At 52.7% G+C, this 14,620-nt stretch overlaps 1 protein-coding gene across 4 annotated transcripts in view; it reads right to left on the reverse strand.

The window, feature by feature from the left end:
* The window catches only part of APBA2 (amyloid beta precursor protein binding family A member 2), a 176,519-nt gene extending 173,216 nt beyond the window's left edge, over positions 1-3,303 (reverse strand). Inside the window, exon 1 of one of the 4 annotated variants that reach the window (XM_032469206.1) lies at positions 3,157-3,303. The gene's annotated coding sequence lies outside the window, so the exon portion shown is untranslated. Of the gene's footprint in view, positions 1-2,740; positions 3,022-3,156 lie in introns of those variants that run through there. The other 3 variants (XM_032469207.1, XM_032469205.1, XM_032469208.1) reach the window with 3 other exon arrangements.
* Positions 3,304-14,620: the final 11,317 nt, after the last annotated feature.

Consider the following 14,620-nt stretch of genomic DNA (forward strand, 5'->3'; position numbering starts at 1 on the left):
CCGACCCAGGCAGTGGGCAGGGCCTCGGGAGGGGAAGGAGGCTGAGAACCCCCTCTATGGGTGTTTGCCCGACCCCCCACCTCCCCAGACATCGGCTCCGCTTGGTGGGCCACCATCTCAAACCTGCCCTGCGTTGGGGATGGAGCTGCCTGCCGGTGCGGATCCCCATCACTCCCCACCTGTACGGTACCTACGCATCCCCATCCCAATAAGGTCAGGGCAATGCAATCCTCAGCTCTCTCCCACCCTCCGTTTCCTCAAGACCAGGCTGCAAGGCAAGCAAGCCACCTGTTCCAGAAGACCCTCGAGGCCAGCCTGGGCCTCTGTGCCCACCCTCTCCTAGCCCTCCCAACTCCCCGTACAACAAAGGTTTCTCCAAGACTTCGGACCCTAGAGTTACCAGAGGCCCTCACCTGTGGAACCGCTGTGTCAGGTGTCTGGGGCCAAGGACAGGGAAGAGCTGAGGCCTAGAGGGGGGTTCAGGCACCCAAGTTCCCCCCACCCTCACCTGGACAGGCCTCCCATCCGCCCAATCCCAACGAAGCCAACCTCCGCATCCAATGTGTTTTTCCTCTGACTTCTTCAGTTGTGTCTAGGAAAACTCAAGGTGTTTTAGCGTTCCCTCTCAGATTCCAGGGGTGCGACTGGTGTCTTTTACAATTATCTTTTATTTTTATCTCGCATCTCTTAGCTTAGTTGGCAAATTGGATTACTTATGCGCCTCCACTTCACAATCCATCCCCACCAATTATTCCTGTGAAACTAGTATTTTTTTTTAAAGGGTAGGGGGAGGGTATAGCTCAGTGGTAGGGCACGTGCTTAGTTAGCATGCATGAGGTCCTGGGTTCAATCCCCAGCACTTTCATTAAAATAAACAAATAAACCTAATTACCTCCCCCCAAAACAAAAACAAAAACAACCCACAAACAAAATTAATAAAATATATATTTTTTAAAGTGAGAAGTACTCAAGGGACAGTCACACAAGACTTACCTCCAGCCCAGGGTGCCCAAGAAAGAGGCAAGGTGGGGAGAGAGTAAGAAGGTAAAAGTGACCCCATCTGCCAGCGCTCACCCCGTCTCTCACACTCACACACACACACACTCCATCTGGTTCCCCCAGGCGAGGCAGCCCAGGACCCTGGAGATGGAAGGGCAGGCAGCAGGGGAGGGGCACAACTGTGCTCCCCAACCAGTGACCTGAGGTCTGGAGAGACAGGCCGAACAGCAGCGTCTCAGGGCCCCCCATCATAAGTGCCACTACCCAGGCCTGGTCCAGCTCCGGAGACCACTCTGAGGGTCTCTCCGCCAGTGCTGGTGGTCCCCAATGGGTAGGTGGCCAGCTCAGCAAGCTGACCATCAGCAAGCTCCAACTCACCCACTAGCGCCCTGGCCATCACCCAGGGTCCCCGCGGGTTCCATGTCAGTGTCATCCTCCGCTCAGGAGACCCCCTCCAGTGGAGGCTGCAGGTGGAGGCAGCCCAGACCACCCAGGAGTGAGGGCACAGGGCAGGGCAGCCTGGCAGCTCTTGACTGGGAAACCCGACCATGTCCCCAGACACTGCCAACGAGAAGGGGAGAAGCCTTCCATCTCACCTCACCGTAGGGACCACTAACCCAGAGGCCTCAGAAATGACCACCCAACAGGCTCTGGGTACCCACCGAGCACATCAAGTGTGTGCCTCAGGAAAAGCCATCCTATTTCTGCTCTCAAAGCTTTCAGGTCATTATTTCTAAAACCACTCTTTTTCTCAAAGGAAGAGAGGAGGAAAAAATTCTCAGAAAGGGGGCAGAGGATGAAGAGGTCAGGGGCAACTAAGCCCACAGAACGAGATGCTCGAAAGAGATGCCCAGTTTGGGGTACCTGACCGTCCCCATGGCCATTTGTGACTTTGCTTAACCGTAGATTTGAGTGTGGCCCCTGACAGGCCGTATCCGAATAGATCTGAAAACATTGTCTTCCTTCTGCAACTAAATACTAAGTTGAGACCAGCAGTCTATCTCGGTCTCCGCGCTCAGTGAGGCTGGAGCAGGGCGGGCCCCTCGTGGGCGCCCGGCCCGACCGTCCCTGAGCACCTCGGGCCAGGGCAAGCTCGCTCCCAGCTTCGACACAGCCAGGCCCGCTGCCCACCGCCTGGCCCGGGGGTCAGGGGGCTCACGGTTCGCCTTGACCATCAGTGGCCCTATCTCCCGCCAGCCGCCTGGCCCGGGGCCGGGGGAGGGGGAGGGCAGGGGCTGGGCCGATGGGGCAGATCCGCGAGGGCAGCCCAAGGGACCCGGGCGTGGGATTTTTAATTGAGGAGTTTCTCGCTGGGCCTCATTATAAAGGGAAAAGGTGGGGCTCGGCTTCCCGGGAGACAGGGAATCCAGAAACGACCCCAAACTCGGGAGTTGTCGCCCTGCACGGGGACTTGGTGCCAGCGCCCAGCGGGGCCGCGAAACGCTCCAGCGGCCGGTCCGGCCCGGCCGGCCCGGCCGAACCCGAGCGGGTAGCCGCCGCCTCCCCGTGCCCCTGCTCCGCGCCCGGTCGCCCCTTGCCGAGGCGCCCCACGCCCGGAATGTGCAAGCGTCTGGCCCGGCCCCGCTGCGCCCGCCCGCCGGCCGAGGAGACCCCGGTCCGCACCCCGAGACCCCGGCGGCGCCGCCCGATCGCGCCCCCCGCGCCCTGGTCCCCCGCGCTGGCCCGGGCGCCCCTAGGCTGCGGCTACCAGCGAGTCGGGCGGCCCAGGCCCCCAGCTTACCTGGCCTGGGCGCGGGGCAGCGTGGTGCACCGCCGCCCCCGGCCCGCCGCCGCCGCTCTGTCCGCGAGGCCGAGCGCGGGGCCGCCGCCGCAGCTCTTTGTGAGCCCGCGCCCAGCCGCGCACCGAGGCTGCTGCTGCGCCCGGGAAGCTGAATAGCGGCGGGCGGGCCCGGGACGCGGCGTACGGCACGCAGGCCGCCTCTGCCCCGCGCACGCGGAGCGGCCGGCGGGCGCACCCCGCACGGGCCTGCGGCTGGCCGCCCGCGCCCGCGCCCCGCCCCGGCCTCGCCCGAGTCCCCCGCCCCGCCAGACCGCACGGCGGGAAGGAAGGGAGGACAAAGATGCGCGCGTGCCCAGCGCCCGCCCTCCACCCCCCGAGCCCGGCGGACACTCGGCGGGGAGGGTGGGCGGACGCACCTGGGGTCCGAGTCCTGCGGGACCCGCGGAGCACACTGACTCCCGGCCGCGCCCCGGACCTGCCGGATCGGGAGCCGTTGGGGTCCGGTCTTCGGGCGGGTAGAACAGGTGACAGCGAGGCTCCCTCGCGCCCGCACGCTGCCCCAGGCCCCGCGCTGCCCCCTGGCGGGCTATCAGGCGCGGGCGGCGCGGAGGAGCCGCGGCGACCGCGCCCTGCTCGGCCCAGTTAGCGGTGTGCGGGAAGGGGGCCCCAGACTAGAAGCCCTGGGGGAATGATGGCCTCAGAGAACCCCTTCCAGAGGGGCAGCACAGTGCTGCCTCCCCGCCGCAGACCTCCCCCAGCCCCCGGTCGCGGGCTGCATTCCTGGTCCTCTCTCCAGGCCCCTGGGAATCACCTCATCACCCTGGTTTCCAGTAGCCTGTGTTCCCCTGCCGCAGGGCCTCACCCCTCCCCTTTCTCTCCTTGCCGTCCTGGATGGAGAGGACCCGTCCCTCGTCCATTTCCAGCTCCCCACACAAATCCCAAAACGAGTAATATTCTCCCCTGAAGCCCTTGAAGATTGTGCTGGAGATGCTCCGTGTCACTTTTTACCCCTCTGGCCTTTTATCCAGTCCACCCAGTCGGAGTAACCCGTGGGCTCTTCCTGGAGAAGGGTACCCAGGGACTTGTCTGCTCAGGGTGGGCCTCAGGTGCCTCCCTCGTTCAAAACCTGGTTATTTGCCTTCTGTTTTCTCTTTTTTCGGCTGGAATAGTGTGATGTTGGGGAAGAGGGCACTTAAGAGGAGTGCCACAGAAGAAAGATGAGGCCTCGCTGGGCCTCCTGCTGCCGCCCTGGGGGTCAGCGCTGGGAGGTGAGCTGTCTGTGCGGTTTGTGCTCCCCTCTTCCAACGGGCAGGCTCCTCTGGGCCACCCACCCGGTCTCTGCACACAGGAGAGCTGATGCTCAAAAGCCGCAGGGTCAAAGTCAAAGGCACAGGCCTGCCCCAGCCTGGACCAGGACTCCTAAGTCTGGTAGGCTCAAGCCAACCCCCAGGATTCAGGGAATTTTTTAAGAATCTTGGAGTAGGGAAGGCGCTCCTCAGTATTCCACAAAACTGGAAAGCCATAACATGAAAGACTGCTGAATTTGACTTCAGAAAAATTCCTGCATGGCAGTCACCACCACTAGCAAAGCCAACAACAAACCAGGAACAAAATATTTGCAACTCTAAAATAAGGAAGAACCCCCACCCCCACCCCACACCAAGAACAACAAGTAAGAAACAGAAAAAGAAAGAAGAAAAACATAAAAAATCTCTAAAAATTGAGAAATTAAATAAAATAAAAATATTTGTGACATTTCACCAACAGTTAATTTCCCTCTTCTACAGAGAGCATCCAGAAATAGATAAAAGAACAACTCAGTAGAGAAACACAGGAGGTAAGGAGCAGACAGTTCACAGACCAGGAAACACAATTGACTTTCAAACATCTGAAAAGATGTCCTCCTTATTCATCATAAGAAATGCAAATTAACACAACCCCAGATGCCATGGTTTTTACCTGTCAGAGACCCAGGAGGACAGCAATACAATACATTGCAGAGGGTGAGCGGAAAACAAGAACTCCTGCACTGCCCTGGGGAAGTGTAAGTCAGCTTGCCTTCTACGGAGGAATATTAGATCACTTCTATCAAAATTACAAATGCACAAGCCCTTTCACCTAAGAATTCTGTTTCTCTGCATTTTTAAACATGTATATGACACGTGCAAAAGAGCCATATTATTTTGCAGAGTTATTCATTGTGTGATTGCTTGGGTAGCAAAATGACTGCAAACAGCCTCAATATTCATGAATAGGGGACTATTAAAAACCATGCAGGGACATCGAAACACTGAAATAAAGGAGGAAACCAGGGCCCATATGATGAATTAATATGAAAGGTCAGGATAGATTGTTAAGTTTGAAAGCACCAAGAAGAGAGGGGTTCAGTGTGCCAACACGTGTGTAAAACAGAGAAGGGAAGAGTTTTGCTTTTGCTTTTTGAGTTGTTTTTGTTTATTTGTTTTGGTTTGGTTTTTGGTTTGGGGTTTTTTGTTTTGTTTTGTTTTGTTTTGTTTTTAATGATTAGTGCACTCAGACTTGAATGCAGCCATTTAGCCTCTCTGGAAGGATCCCAAGAAACTCATAAATGTTGGTCACCTGTGGGAAGGAAACTGGTGGCTAGGGCAGAAGTCCCAGGAACACTCTTCACTGATTACCTTTTCTGTCTTTAAAGTATGTAATATTATTGTCTATCCCAGAGCAACATTGTTCAACTATTATTCATAACCCTGGTTCTTAACCCATTGGAGAGTATCCTCTGAAATCTCTGGTCCCTTTCCCCAAGGGAAGAAAATAGACCCTCTGATGCAACTGATGTAAATACGTCTCTGGCGGCAGGGTTGAACCACTGGCCTTGCTACCTACCACCACTTAGTGGCAGCACTCATGAATTGCAGGCTTAGTGCCAGTACCCTTCAGCCAAGAGAAACTCCCCAGCCAGGCATAATTCCCACAGGGCCGGAAAGTGGAGCCAAATACTTGTCAATTCCTCAGCACTTGTCATAACTTAGTTTTTAAAAATAATGCATGCCTTCCCTATACAGGACAGATGATTAATGCTCTGCCTTATTGGCTGGGGAGGACATCCCCAAGTGACAGAAGATTAATTTTTCTTTCCTTCCTGGGCTGAGTGTACGAGTGGGTTTGATTGACAAAGACATGTCCTCTGTCTGTGGGGCTGGCAGAATAACTCTTCTCCCATAAAGTCACCACTCAGCCCTCGTTAACACCAAGCACTTGGGTTCACCTTCCTCACCCCCTCGTCCTATGTCATCAAAGTGCCCCAAACCCAGAGCCAGGGATCCTGTATTCTGGCCCCAGCTCAGGCACCGGCCAGGACGAGGCTTCGGGCAGGTCACTGGGACCTCCATGGTATACTTTCCTCCTCTGTTCAGATGAGGGAGTTAACCTCGGAATCCCCAGGGTCCAGGAAGTATGAGAAGAAACACAACCTAAACCACCCCCGTGGGAGTCTTTGATTCTCTTACTTTCAGGACTTAAGTCACTGGGGAAATTCACTAACTGAAGCACACACTCCGGCAGGTTTTCTTGCACTTTAGAAGACACAGTGAGAGTCTGGAAATGTCTTTGCCAACCAGGGAAGCAAAGGACCTCCCCCGAAAATAAACACTGTTGATTTTTTGGACCAACTTCAGGATGCAGATTCTGTGGCAAAATCCAGCACTTATAGCAAAAGATGGATTATTATAAACTAGAAACCCTCTGACTTTCCAGACTAGACCTTCAGTGGCCACACAAAACAGACTGCAGTTCATGAGTGTCTGAGGAGGGGTCCACCACGAGGATGCTGGCGCATCCAGGAAAAGCAGAGATTTGTTGTTTTCACAAAAGCCTTTACCCACTGCATTTGGGTAGAGGTGGGGGTGAAAAATCAGCACAGTGCAGATCTCCTTTATTCTAGGGACTCTCCTCATGTAGGGGAGGAAGTGGAGACCATAAGGTGTGGGTGTAGCTCATGTGTGTGGGGGGATGGATGGCATTTAGATGATACAGTGGAGAGAGCCAGCTTGATGTAATAGAGACAGGCCCCTGAGCATGTCCAATTCCAACGCATGGAATGTGACATCACCAACGATCTCTGTCAGGGAGACAGCGGGGCCAGATGATGACAGGGGTGAGGCTACTCTCCGACACCCTTTATGATGTGATTTTGGTGTCGGAGTTGAGTCACTCTTCACACAGAGGTCGGACTTCTTGGGAGGGACGGACCAAGACTACAAATGCTGTTCTTCAAGATGCAACCCTAAGGAAGCCTTGTGGGGGCCAGGGTGAACCAGATCAAAGCCTGGAGGGGCAGAGGGGCAGAAGGGCTGGGGACGTACAGTCCCCCAGAGGAAGCAGGCATCTGGGCAGGACACCAAGACCCAACCTGAGGGTACCAGAGGGTCTGCTTTGGGCAAGCAGAGAGGGCATGTTTGGGAACCTGTGGGGCAGACGAGGGGCAGAGCCCACAGTGGAAACTCATCACAGCGGGGCCAGGAGGGCTGGCAGGATCCACCTTGAAGATTCATGGTGGACATCACAGAGGGTGTCTGGAAGGGGTCTGTCTGAACCACCCCGGGCAAGGAGCAGTTTCAAAAAGCACGTGACGGCTTCCTGTCAATCGGCAGGTAGAGCATCAGTGATTAACAGGATAAATCAGCAGAGCGCCTGATTATAACTGGTATTTATGGGGCGGGGGGTGAGGTCACATGGCCTCCATTCTGAGCTGCCGGGGACACAGAGGATGTTTCCTGCAGCAACAAGATGCCCTGCTTCTGGTGATGGCCACTCAGATATTCCTCTGGGGGACCACCCTCCCTTTATCCTCAGTCACCACGGTTTAGAAGAGGCTCCCCTGACCCACTCCCCCCTCCCATGCCACCTGGATGGGCACAGGAGTTGGGCCAAGCTGATCTCTGTATCCCATTCCTCTGACTCTAGGGCTTAGCTCAGGGGTGGGGATGTGACCCCAGTGAGTCTCTGAAGATTCAATTCCAGGACTCCTGTGTGAAGGTGCTACAAAGGACATGCTCTTTCCTCTGAGATGATAAGCAGTGAGGATAAGGCCAGCCTGGAGCTGCCAGAGCCGCCTGTGAAGGGGCTGCTGGAGAGCGAGGCAAAGGCAGAGGGAAGCAGGGTAGCGCATGGAGGCATTGGGCCACAATAATGTCATTGAAGCTCTGGATCTTGCCATGCCTGATCTCCTGCCGCTGGACTTAACAGTTATGTAAGTCAGTTTGAGTTGAGCTCCTGTCTCCTCTAACCTTAGGAGTCTTGTCTGAAAACCATTAACAAAACAAAAAGACAACCTACAGCCTGGGAGAAATATTTGCAAATGATGTGACTGACAAGGGTTTAACTTCCAGAATATACAAACGGTTCATACATCTCAATAACAAAAAAACCCAAAAAACCCAATTAAAAATGGGCAGAAGACATAAACATCTCTCCAGAGAAGACATCCAGATGGCCAATAGGCATATGAAAAAATGCTCAATATCGCTAATTATCAGAATAATGTAAATCAAAACTACAATGAGGTATCACCTCACACCAGTCAGAATGGCCATTATTAAAAAGTTCACAAACAATAAATACTGGAGAGGGTGTGGAGAAAAGGGAACCCTCTTACACTGCTGGTGGGAATGTAATCTGGTGCAGCCACTATGGAAAACAGTATAGAGATTCCTCAAAAAATTAAAAATAGACTTAACATGTTATCCTGCAATCCAACTCCTGGACATATATCTAGAGGGAACTCTAATTCGAAAAGATACACACACTACAAATGTTCACAGCAGCACTATTTACAATAGCCAAGACATGGGAGCAACCTAAATGTCCATCAACAGATGACTGGATAAAGCTGATGTGGTGTATATATGCAATGGAATACTACTCAGCCATAAAAAAGAATGAAATAATGCCACTGGCAGCAACATGGATGGACCTAGAGATCATCATACTAAGTGAAGTAAGTCAGAGAAAGAAAAATACCATATGATATCACTTACATGTGGAGTCTTAAAAATGATACAAATGAACTTATGTACAAAACAGAGACAGACTCACAGACATAGAAAACAAACCTATGGTTACCAAAGGGTAAAGGGGGTGGAATAAATGAGGAGTTTGGGATCAGCAGATACACACTACTATATATAAAGTAGACAAACAACAAGGTCCTACTGTATAGTATAGGGAACTATATTCAATACCTTATAATGGCCTATATAATAAAAAAATATGAAAATGAATATATATGTATAACTGAATCACTATGCTGTATACCAGAAATTAGCACAAAGCTGTAAACCAACTATACTGCAAAAAAAAAAAAAAAAAAAAAAGAAAAAGAAAAAAAGAAAAAAAAGAGTCCTGTCTGATACAGTGAGAATCATGATGCTTATTTGTTGTAGCTGGTACCAGTCGGTACTGGGAAGAAACAAAGCCGGGAAATTTCAGAAAGAGCAGTATTTATGGTCACAGGGCCTCTTTCAGTTCCAGAAGCGATCTCCCTTGAACACCTCTGGAACCTTGGAACCACCCGTAAGAAGGAACTGAAAGATGCAGGGTTATACAGCTTGTGCAAGTGGAGGCTCAGGGATGTTTTCAGAGAGCTTCCTTCGAGGCCGGACTGGCCGTCAAATGCAGAGGCACAGACGTGGGCTGGGTGCAACCAGTGGGCTCAGAAGCGTGGGGTTGTTATTCTAAGGAGCAGCTTTGCAACCATCAGCGCTGGGCTCTGTGGTGACTTGAGCATCGCCTGGGCTCACCTGATGGCCCAGGTGAGATCCACGTGCAGGTCCAAGGACAACTGCACAGTGTGTCTCGCCAGGGGCAGCCTCCCACCGAGCTGAAGGACTGCACCCCAGACTCAGAGTCCATCTCTCCTGTTTGCTCCTACTGTGCTTGGTTTGCTCGAGATCAACCACATTTCCCACATCAGATCGTGGGACTGACCCAGACGGTTTTGTGATGATCTGGAACTGTCTGGTGATATTTCTAGTTCTCACGGGTGGGGCTGATGCTTCCAGTATCTAGTGGGCAGAGCCCAGGGACCCTGCTAAACGTTCTACAATGCACAGGACATCTCCCCATACCAACAAATCATCTAGCCCAAGCCCAGCTGTCAGTAACGCCGAGATTGAGGAACTTGCCATATTATCTTCTGATGTGTCTATTTATTTATATAAAAAAAATCATACATTTACAACAGTTCATCACAAGTAGGGAATGACTTAAAATAAGGAAAAGATGTTGCTATATGTCTATGGCTTGGGAAGACAGAACCAGACAGCGGCAGGGCTGTGATCCTAGCCTTTCGGTCCAGCCTGGGACACAGGAAGATGCCGGATCCCCGGGGAAGGGGGGGCGGGGGGTGGGGAGGTAGCACCCTCCTCCCAGTCTGCGGGTCCTTCCGAGAAGCTGTGCTCTGCTGGGCGAGGCCTGATGAGCTGCAGAACTGCAATGCTGAGTGACAGGGACAAACCTGACCCCTGCATTAGGGGTCAGGTGACAGATGATTCCCTGATGGGGAGGGCTTCCTGGAAGGGGTATGGGTCCCTCCCAACACATCCCCCCAGGTCTCCCCACCCCCGTCTCCCACCCTGGCCCTGCACCATCCCTGCTATGCTGGGTCCCACTGGTTTCCTCCTTCCGCCTCCTGTCTTGGAAACCTTCCCAGAACCCTTTACACAGAACACAGCGACCCCAGGAAGCCTCCTTCTAGTTTCCAGAGAAAGGACTTGGAGGCATTGTGTGTCGGCAGCAGGGCTGCTGTCTCTCTGGCATGGGCTCTTTTATGTTCTCTCAGAGCAGCTTTGGATAAAGCCACCCTCAACTGAAAGCCTGGCCTCCCACCTTGGTGGCCCTGGGCTCCGACCCTGAGCCGGAGGCGGAGGCGGGAGAGGGGCGCATCCTCCGTTCCCAGGGGCCTTCGCGGTGCCAATCCCGGGCCTTCTGGAGGGTCCTTTGGGTCCAGGGCCTCTCGGGCACCCCAAGAAAGTTTTCTCCAGCTGCCCACACAGAGGGCTGACCTCAGGACTGCTGATCAGCCAGCGTGCATGTTCCTGCCTGACTTTTATTTTGGCTTGCAGTTCCCCACTTAATTGCATGATCTTTTTTTTAATTGAAGTATAGTTGATTTTCAATGTTGTGTTAGTTTCAGGTGTACAGCACAGTGATTCAGTTATACACATATATTCTTTTCCAGTATAAGTTATTATAAGATATTGAATATAGTTCCCTGTGCTGTACAGAAGAACCTCGTTGTTAATCTATTTTATATATAGTAGTTTGTATCTGCAAATCCTGAACTCTCAATTTATCCCTTCCCACCCCCTTCCCCTTTGGTAATCATAAGTTTGTTTTCTATGTCTGTGAGTCTGTTTCTGTTTTGTAAATAAGTTCATTTGTGTCATTTTTTAAAGATTACACATATAAGTGATACCATGTGACATTTGTCTTTCTCTATCTGACATACTTCACTTAGAATGACAATCTCCGGGTCCATCCATGTTGCTGCAAATGGCATTATTTCATTCTTTTTTTATGGCTGAGTAGTATTCCATTGTATAAATGTACCACCACTTCTTTATTCAGTCAACTGTCGATGGACATTGAGGTTGTTTCCATGTGTTGGCTGTTGTAAATAGTGTTGCTATGAACATTGGAGTGCATGTGTCTTTCTGAATTAGGCTTTTCCCCAGATATTGCATGAGCATTTGATTATCTCTCTCTCTCTCTCTCTACACAACTCGGGGCCCATTCTCAGCTCAGGGCACAGTGCCTGGCACACAGTAGGCTTCTGTAACCATTTGTTGACTGAACAAACAGAGGGAAGAAAAATATTTCAGAAGCATTTCAAGGTGTTCCTACTCCCCAAAGGTCTCTCTTGCCAGCCCAGGATGGTGCCTTAGATCCCCACCCCCACCTCCATGGACCACCTATTCAAAATGTTGTCTTCAGCAAGATTCCATCATCACTTGGATGTGTTTATCCAGGGCACACATGGGGCTTTCGCAAAAATTGACAGAGGAGGAAAAGCGTGGTTTAAGCTGCCCCGGTCGTGGTACTCGGCTGGGGTGGTCTGAGGAAACCAAGACAACATCTCTGCTATTGGGAGGTGTTGCAGCTGACAGACACCAGCCGTGCCTGCCTGTCTTGTGTTCACGCCTCCACCAATCTCGACAGGCTTTTCCTCTAGGCTTGTACTTCCACCGCCCCTTGGAGCATCACCCTTTGCGCCCTTGGAGCAGAAGCTGGAACTGCATCCCCCTGCCTGTGCAGATACAGGAGGGCTATGAAAGCTCTCTTATTGCCATGTGAGATGGACCCTCAAGGGTAGTGACCCTCAGGACTCCCTGTGGGCTCAGGCTGGTCTGGGACCTCACCTGAAGCAGCGCCCCTTCCTCAGCTTCGTCCATGTCCTGCTCCCTCCACCTGCAGTGGTCTCTCCTGGGAGCCCTTTCCGCGAAGTCACCTGCACAGGTGTCTCCCCTCAGGATCCGCTTCCAGGGCTCCAAACCAAAAATCAATGATACGGCAGTGACCCTAGGAGGCTGCCCCTGAGGCCGGGGCTCTGGAACCAGGTAACCTCCAGGCAGAGGCAAGGGGGATGCGGTGGGTCCCAGTGGCCCCCGTCCTGGAGCACTGCAGGTCTGGGGAGCTGGGTGGAAAGGGATGTGGGGGACTGGGTGGTGTTTCTGGTGGTTGCAGGGGAGAAACAGAGCAAATGCATGACTCAGGTGGATTCGTTACTGATTAAAGGCCCAAGGCATTTATGCAAATCCTCATCCACTGGCCGTCAGCAGAGAAGACACGGACTGGCTCATTTTAAGAGAAGCAGGACTTGAGAGCCACCAGAATTCACAGCCCCAGCAATTCTCCTGGGCCAGAGTCAGTGCTGTGGTGGGGGAGAAGTGGGGTACCCCTGGGGATGGGGGGTGTCCCTTAAAAGACAGAATTGGGGGGAGATGGGGGAACAGACTTCAAATTGGGCAACTGGCCCCCCACTTTGAGTGGAGAGAGAAGTGGTCCAAGGCTGCATGTCTTCACAGGCGGCAGGAAATTGCTTGCCTGAGCAGCAAGACTGGATGCTCTGTGAACTGTGGTTAAGCCATCCCAGCTAAGCCGGGACTTGGCCCGGCATTCTGACCCTGGACAAGTGTCTCTCCTCTGCACAACCTCAGTTTCCTCGACTGTAAAATGGGGAAACATCATGACTTGCCTTAAGGGGTGGTTCTAAGACTCGGACAGGATGGTAAATGTAGATCCGTGAACCCAGCAGCTAGCCCCCAAAATCTGCTGGATCCTGCTGGCCCCTCACGGTGGTCACTGTAAGACTGTGCTGTCCTCCAGTGATGGTTTTTGTCTGCCTGGCATTTCCCACCTCATCTCAGGTCCATGCGGTTCAGGGGAGGCTGGGATTCCTTACCTGAAAAATGGGATCATTGCCTCCTCCCCAGAAAGTGTTTGTGAGAATCTATTTCATCATTAATCATATATTTTAAAAACATTCCTGTGCCAGACACTGACCTGGGCCCTGGGATGCAGCAACACAAACAGGCTGGAGCTGGCTCCTGACACGCCGATAGGAAACCAGCCCCCTCCCCATCTGGGCAGACAGCAGGGCAGCCTGCACCGGTGTGGATGCTCAGGGAGCAGCCTGGGGTAGATGGGACGAGGCGGGACCTGGTGAAATGTGCTAACACTGGTGCCCTCGCCCAAGCTTGGCTGGAGTAGTGGAAGTGATTTAATTTGAGTCCCTCGATCCTGCTTAAACAATTATGTGTGCTAAATCTCTCTTTTAAGGGAGGGAGGGTAAAGCTCAGTGGTAGAGTGTGCGCTTAGCATGCACAAAGTCCTGGGTTCAATCCCCAGTCCCTCCATTCAAAAATAAACAGATAAGTAAACCTAATTACCTCCCCCTACAAAAAAAAATCTCTCTTTTAAAACAGCCAGTGTGGATTTTGTTTCCCTGCCTGGACCCTGACTTACACAGGGCGGGTACCAGTCGTCCTCCCAGGGAACAGACCCTCCACGGTAGGTTCTGGGGTGCAGGTGGTCACTTCCAGAGCCCTGAACACAGTGCTGAGCTCTTGATGGTGGGAAATGAGCTGCCAGTAACCCAGGCCACACTGAGCATCAGAGTCAGTCAAACTGCCACCTGTGGTTGCTTTGGATGAAGCCGTTACCAAAGCCAGGGCTCAGGGGAGGCGGCAGGGGAGGTGACCTCGTACTTAACAACAGTAAGGGCGACTTCAAGGACTGTGGAGTGGGTGGACAGTTCTTACAACACCAGAGACCCAGCAGAAAGCAAACGACAAACTCCAAGTTTAAACTTGGAGCTCAAGTCACAGAAAACCAGAGAACTTCTATCATGTCCCCCCACCCCCCGACGGTCCTATAGGCATAGAGTTAATGTTGCTGACAGTGGGACAAGGGCTTTGTGAGTATCGCAGAATTACCATATCGATTGAATTCAAAGGCTTGACAGGTATCCCACGTGAACACGGTGTGGAAAGGACTAGGACCTGAGGTTTGGAATGCAACATCCGAGTAGAATCAGGTGGAGGCAGGAATCGGAAACCTTGAGTGTCTGGGCCCACGTCTGTTTCTGGCTGGTGGGGATGGCTGCGGGCCTGTGTCTTGGGTGCCCAGCCTCTCTTGCTTAAAGATCCTGTGCGTGCTCTCCTCTGGGGACCAGGTCTGATGGTGGGAGATGATGTCCTGGTGAGACGGACTATCGAGATGGACCCTGGTGTCCTTGGTGATGGTGGGACTCTACGATGGCAAAGCCAAGTTAACAGCCAAAGGCAAGAGGATGTGTTTGTTGTATCGAGCACTAAGAACCAGGATGCTTTGACGCATATC

This window comes from Camelus ferus, chromosome 27 (genome assembly GCF_009834535.1).
Source record: "Camelus ferus isolate YT-003-E chromosome 27, BCGSAC_Cfer_1.0, whole genome shotgun sequence".
Classification (NCBI taxonomy): Eukaryota; Metazoa; Chordata; class Mammalia; order Artiodactyla; family Camelidae; genus Camelus; species Camelus ferus.